Below are 7,500 nucleotides of genomic sequence, written 5' to 3'. Positions count from 1 at the left end.
TAACCGAATAACTAAATAATGATTAAAATATTGTCTATTAAATATTTACTTCATTTTTGCGCTGTGACTTAAAATTTCTGTTATTGCGAACTTAGTATCATCCATTTTGAATAAGACACTGCCGTCCTAAATACCAATTTACTCTCCCTAGACTAACATAGAACTATAGTAGCGCTTTGACCTTATCTCCAAGTTATCTTAGTTCCTTTCCCTGTTGATGCAGACGCACGAACACCCACACGCACACATGTACGCACACGCATACACATACAGACACGTACACACACACATACACACACATGCACGCACACGCATACACATATAGACACGTACAAACACACACACACACAAACCCACTCTTATATATACATATTAAATCCCCTTTTCTTGCCGTTGTTTTTGACGCTACTGCTACTACTACTACTACTACTACTACTACTACTACTACTACTACTACTACTACTACTAGTAGTAGTAGTAGTATTGCTGCTGTGCTGATGTTGTTTATACAACTTCTCCAGCTTATACCGTTTGTGTCAACTTTTCCCGCTATTGTCACGGTTTTGTGGTCATAGACTAATAGTTTCTCTTCGTTCATTTCATTAGTTCCTGATATACTGTACATGTCAACGACAAAAGGAATCGCCCACATGGAGGAGAAAAGCGAGATAGAGGACCAAATTCACAGACCGACTATGATCATTAGAACCTGAACGTCTTCCATATATACAGGATAAAGTTATAGATATCTCCTTGAAGCCTAAATATACTGATATTGTCCTCATATCAAACCAGCTGGCGAGTAAGCGTTCGCATGACTAGGACACAGATAGTGCAACGTAAACGCTGGCATCAAATAAGAAACGTTTAAGTAAAATTAGCAATAAGAGCGGGCGTAGCTATGTGGTAAGAAGCTCGCATTTCATCCATATGGTACCAGGTTCAGTCCTACTGCGTGGCACCTTGAGCAAGTATCTTTTACTGTACCCGGGGCCAACCAAAGCTTTTTGAGTGGATTCAGTAGACGGAACTTGAAAGAAGCCAATTGTGTATATATATTCATTTTAAATATATATTTTAATGTTGTTAGACGCTTACTGTATATTTTTTTATTTTCAAAATAACTATATATATGAGTAGTTCTCTATAATTTAGAGACTAGCAGAGAAGCTTGGATTTGGTCATTCAACCATTCATCGACACCCGTGTGCCATCGGAAAACGACCGTATTTGATTTTAAAACGAAATATTTTCGTCCAACAGGATAATGCTCCACCCATCATATTGCCCAGACATTGCCTCAACTAATTTCCCCATCATTTATTCTACAGTCTTCAAAATCATTTGGACAGAAAAACTATGAATTCTGTAGACGTGGTCAGAACAGTTTTGAAAGAGTACTTTTCGTCACGGATAAGTGAATTTTGGATGTCTGCCCGTCTACCAGATAGGTGGAAGAGCATTATAGTAGGAGAGTATATTTTAGATTTAAAAAGAACTGTGTTTATTTTAATTTTGAGTAAAAGAAAAACCATATTGAGTATAACACGCGTATAAAATTTAAGGTAAACGTTTTCTTGAGTATAAAAAAAAACGTTTATCTTAATTTAAAGTATAACAAACCGCATTATTTATGGGACGACCCAATATATATATTCTTATATACAAAGAGAGAGAGAGAGAGAGAGAGTGGGGGACAGAGAAACATAGACAGAGACGGATTGATACTGAGACATGAAGACTAATAAAGTACTACGTTAGATGATTATGATTGCTTCTCAGATTGAATAGCAGACATATTGAGAGACTTCTAAGTACATGAATTAGCTAGTTGCGAGGTCATTATTTTGTACATTAACAGCACTTTGATTTGTACTGTTTAAAGCCGTATTGTATATTAAAATAACAGACGCTTGACGACTTCCCTATTTGAATAAAAAAAAATGAAATACTTTAAAAATGTCACTAAATTATAATTTATTTTCCCCTTAATAATGCACGTAAATATACCATTTCATCGAAATTTGAAATAGTTGATGTCACTTTAAGAGAACGCCACAAATTCAGATTTTGTAATTCGCATTGTCTGCATTTTTAACCAACTTTCGATAGTAAATGCCCCCTCAGCGTTATGAAGTGGCTTTCATTGATACCTCCAGTTAAGATCCAAACTTATCAGATGACTCATTAGTAAGTTTATTCATTCACTTATCAAAATGATCCTGAGGCCTTTGGAACCACTTAAAGTTTATTGTGTTTCACCATTGCCTGTTTGATTGCTCTTTATCTTCTATTATCGTATTTTCCCCACATTCTGCTATGGTAATGGTGACATGATTGTCTGCTTCCCAATGCTGATTATCAATTAAAACTAACTCGGCATTTTACGATGTATAATACGACACAGATATCATGGGTCAACAATCAGGCAAACAAGGACGTCAAAATGTTCTTCCTATAACAACTACCTTCTCGAACCCACCCCCTACAACAACAAAAACAAAACGGACACAAAACAAAATTAAGTTGGATAATACAGGGTCATTGAAAATTCAAGAAGCCCAACGACATGTGTGGGCAGAATCTGGCAAATTCAGCTGTTTGCACATACAGCACTTTTATAAAGTGATATTATGTTGTCCACTTAATGCGATAGTCCCATGGTAGGGAAGAATGCTACTGTTATTTAATCCTGGGAAACACCATTTCCTGTTGGACTTGACACATTTCCTGTATCCTTAGGTTTTCAAAATGAAGATGAGCACGTCTATCCAGCAAAGCTAGCACCCAGAGACTAGTTTCAGAGTCATTGCTCATCATCAGTCTGGATTAGCATGGCTTGCTAGCTGTTGATGCCTATCTGCCTTTCAAAACATATATATTTCAAGTGAAATACATTCTCTGATTTTTAAAAATAGAAATAATACATAATCCTAGGGCTAAATAACAGTGACATTCTTCCCTTTCATGGGACTGTCACATTAAGTTAACAACATACTATCACGTTATCGTGCTGCTACTGCATAAATCTCTCTGAGAGATTTAGAAATACATTATATCTATTTTCAGCATTTTTATATTTCATAAATTTTGAATCACCCTACACGATACATAACTAACCGGAAGGTGATATGCATGGTCGAAATGCTTTGGAAAATGCGTTTCAGTAATCAGTTTTATTTTAGCGTTAGACAGAATTCTCGAAGGAAGAGCAACTGTGTTTTATTTATCGATCTTCAGTCAAGTATATAATAATATTGTACAGTCAGTGCACGTTTATGTTTCCCCATCTTCCTTGTACTTCTAGCTCTACTTTTATATTTTCATACATAAATACTATTTACTCTCACCGATTACTTGATATATTTTGGGGTCATACAGTAAATATTCACGTATAGTTTTCTATACCTCACTACATTTACGACAAACATAATTGCGTGCGGCGCACTTTCGGTAACTTATTCAAAGTGCAGCTATTATTTTCTCACTTTTCTATTTAGTTGTAATAATTCACTAAGCTTTCAGGTTAATTTATATTATTACATATTACTGAGACATCATGAGTATTAATACCTATTAACATTTTCCATGTTAACATATCTGTTTTAAGTAGTACTATAATATACAATGTCTGCGTCATGTTCCTTCATAATATTTCCTTTCATCTGTGACAATATCACTGTGTCTAGTTCATTAATTTCCATGTACTTGTACGCCTGTGTTCATTCTAATTATGTGGTCTCCCTCATACAATTTCGCGAAAATTATAGCATTATTTCGATATGGTTTGTATGTTAGGCGTCGTCGGAGCATTTCAGTAAACCTAATATTCAAAGCGAATTCATGACTTGTGACGTTGTATTTAATAATCTATCATCATCATCATCATCATCATCATCATCATCATCATCATCATCATCATCATCATCATCATCATCATCATCAACACCACCATCAACATCGCCACTGCTGCTACCGTCGTCGTCGTCGGTTTAGTCATTTCTGTAATCTCATGGAATCATTCAATCCTCATTTTTAAATAATCATCGTAAAATACGTTTGTCATCACATTCTCGATGCCTGCTAACAATCGGTTGCAAATTCCATTATTTACATTGCCATCTTCAGTTTTCTTTATAATATTCCATCTATTTTCTCCACTTATTTTTTTTACCTACAATCAATCATATTCTTTTACTTCCTGTGGTTTGCTGTTCAAACCCTCCCACAGAAACTCCCCTTCTCTCTTTGTTTACACTGTACTTAATTACGTTTTGCTTTGGTACAATATATATTCATATACATTATATGAATATACATTCATATACATTAATTTAGGTAGGCTGTTGAACTTCTTAACAATACATTTTTTGGAACATTTTCGAAAGCACTACGACGATTAAGGCTTCTTTAACTTCATATACAAATTGTTGCTTTTTATTGTATTTCCATAGTAATCATAATTTTCTTCATGTTTCGTGATGTTCTTTCTCGATATAATTAGACATTAAAATGCATCTTTTCTTACATCTTTCAATGCTATTTATCGTCGATATCGTGGGACTTGATATTTCTAAACGAGAAACATATTGTGAGAACCCAATTAGATTTAAGACCACTAAGACGATCCTATGGAATAATATGTTTAACCTCATTATAATTGCACTGTGTTTGCTCACGGTTTACTTACATTGATTTATGGCCGAATCCGCTTCATCATCATCTCTTCTGAGCTAATGAAACAAAAATAAAACAGAATAGCCAACGATTTAACACAATCATTATAGCTGAAATCCGGAATCCTCTTTAATAGCGTAGCAGTTACTAAAAAAATAATGTTCACAGAGAGGAGTTCCTTTAATAACTTGTCTTTTTGTACAATGGTAGAATGCCTGCTATGTCTATTCTCAACTCAACATTTACGTATTCGTAACTTTATATGTATTCCGGGAACCAATTACAGAAGAAGAATTATTCCATCCTGTCTCGAAAGTTTATGAATTCTTATGACATCAACTCTATATAACGCCAGTGAGGTGCCAACGGGAATCCCGACCCACGCAGTACTAAGGTACGGTATATTACGTGTTTGTAATTCTACGATGTAGTTATACAAACATAGTAAATTTAAATATTTCTCTGCAGACTGAAAAAATGATGAACGAATAATTTTTTCGACCTTCATCGGACGATCAATCCCAGATGCACACATACACATTAACACATACATAGGTGTATGTATACATGTGTGTATTTTCATGTGCATATTCGGATGCATATATGCATATATTTTCGTACATGTATACATGTAAACATAAATATAATTATAAATTTACACGCTTGCACAGACACATACACATATACAGACGCAGAAACACGCACACTCACACACACACATACACACATGCACATATATATTTGTGTATGTCTCCACTTATACCCGTACATTCTTATACCTGTATATGATATATACATACACAAGTATGCCAAACTTATATGCATATATATATTTACACAAATACACACACTCCCGCATACGCTTATATTATAGAGATATATTCATATAGCCATATTCCTGCATATAGTTTTATGTATATATATATATATACATATACACATATATACATGGACACATTGAAGCCAAAATTAATTTGTTGATAATATCTGTATCAATAATGAGGAAGCGTCTATGTGATCAGTCGACCTGCTAGACAAAGCAGACTATTACCAGCCTATTCATAGATATTTTCTTATAAACATATACAGTGCATCTAAAAATACATGCCGTGGTCGATTAGAATTGCATTGATGAAAAATCTGCTTCACCAGCAAGTCTGGCTCGCAGCTAAGCAAGAACAACAAAAACAACTGCAGCAATCGTAAAATAAATTGTTCAATATTTATCCCTTCTTATATTTCAGTTCATAATATATTGTACACAGATAATTATGTGTTCAATAAAACTACTTACATCTATCCTACATCTTTGTGTCTGTTGCTACTATCGCCGGTTCGATATTTATATCGTTGCTGTGATGTATTGGGCAGAAAAATAGACAATACTTACCGCCTAACATATTTATTGCCGTGTGTCAATGTACGAAATTCATTATATTTATATTTATTGCGTTCCGCTCCTAATATTAGAGAAAGCCAGCATTGACTTGTAATAGATTAACACACACACACACGCGCACGAAATGCATACTCAAACACGGACACAATGAAACACAAAGAGAAACACACACACGTAAGCACATATGCGGGCGTATGTATATAATAAAATAAATATATGCTACAGTAAGTCACTATAAATAAATATGCAACGATTATGTGTTTTCACTTCTGTGAGTATAATGAAATGTAGACATGAATATATTGAAATGTAGGGATGTTTATTTATCTACGCACACACACATCCACGTAGGTATCTTAATATATAAGAATATATGTAGTGGAGGCGCAATGGCCCAGTGGCCAGGGTAGGGGACTTGCGGTCATAGGATCGCGGTTTCGATTCTCAAACCGGGCTTTGTGAGTATTTATTGAGCGAAAACACCTAAAAACTCCACAAGGCTCCGGCAGAGGATGGTGGCGAACCCTGCTGTACTCTTTCGCCACAGCTTTCTCTCACTCTTACTTCCTGTTTCTGTTGTGCCTGGAATTCAAAGGGTCAGCCTTGTCACACTGTGTCACGCTAAATATCCCCGAGAACTACATTAAGGGTACAAGTGTCTGTGGAGTGCTCAGCCACTTCCACGTTAATTTCACGAGCAGGCTGTTCCGTTGATCGGATCAACTGAAACATTTGACGTCGTAAGCGACGAAAGGCCAACAACAAGTATATACGTGTATATACATACAGACACACACACAAACATACACACTGATATATATGCATACACATAGATATAGGCTGGACACACACACTTATAATATAATATTATGTATTCCTTTATTGTCAAGAATGAGCTAAGCATACACGGGACAAACAAGGAGAGACAAAGGGATTAAGTCGATTACATCGACCCCAGTGTGTAACTGGTACTTATTTAATCAATTCGGCGGAATTTGAACTAAGAACGTAGCGGCAAACGAAACACTTCTAAGCATTTCGCACGGTGTGCTAACGATTCTGCCAGTTCGCCGCCTTGCAATATAAGAATATTGATGTGTAAATGATAAATCAAATGATGCCTGGTTTGTTAGATTGTTATGGAGCTACACTGAGAGAGGGAGAGAGAAATGCAAATCTGAGTGTTTACGTACATATCTTTAAACGGAAACAATGTGCACTGCGAAAACACATGCACTAACATCTATCTATCTATCTATCCATATATATATATATATATATATATATATATATAGAAAAAGCATGGAAGAGATACCTGGACGATTGCTTCATAATCTGGACCAAACCTCAAAGCATTGTGGAAGAATTTAACACCCTCCTGAACAACCTACACCCATCCATCCAATTCACAAAGGAGATGAACA

Source organism: Octopus bimaculoides, chromosome 2 (genome assembly GCF_046866305.1).
Source record: "Octopus bimaculoides isolate indiv1 chromosome 2, ASM4686630v1, whole genome shotgun sequence".
In the NCBI taxonomy this organism is placed as follows: domain Eukaryota; kingdom Metazoa; phylum Mollusca; class Cephalopoda; order Octopoda; family Octopodidae; genus Octopus; species Octopus bimaculoides.
The sequence above is the reverse complement of the archived record's forward strand: the minus strand, read 5'-3'. Positions refer to the sequence as shown.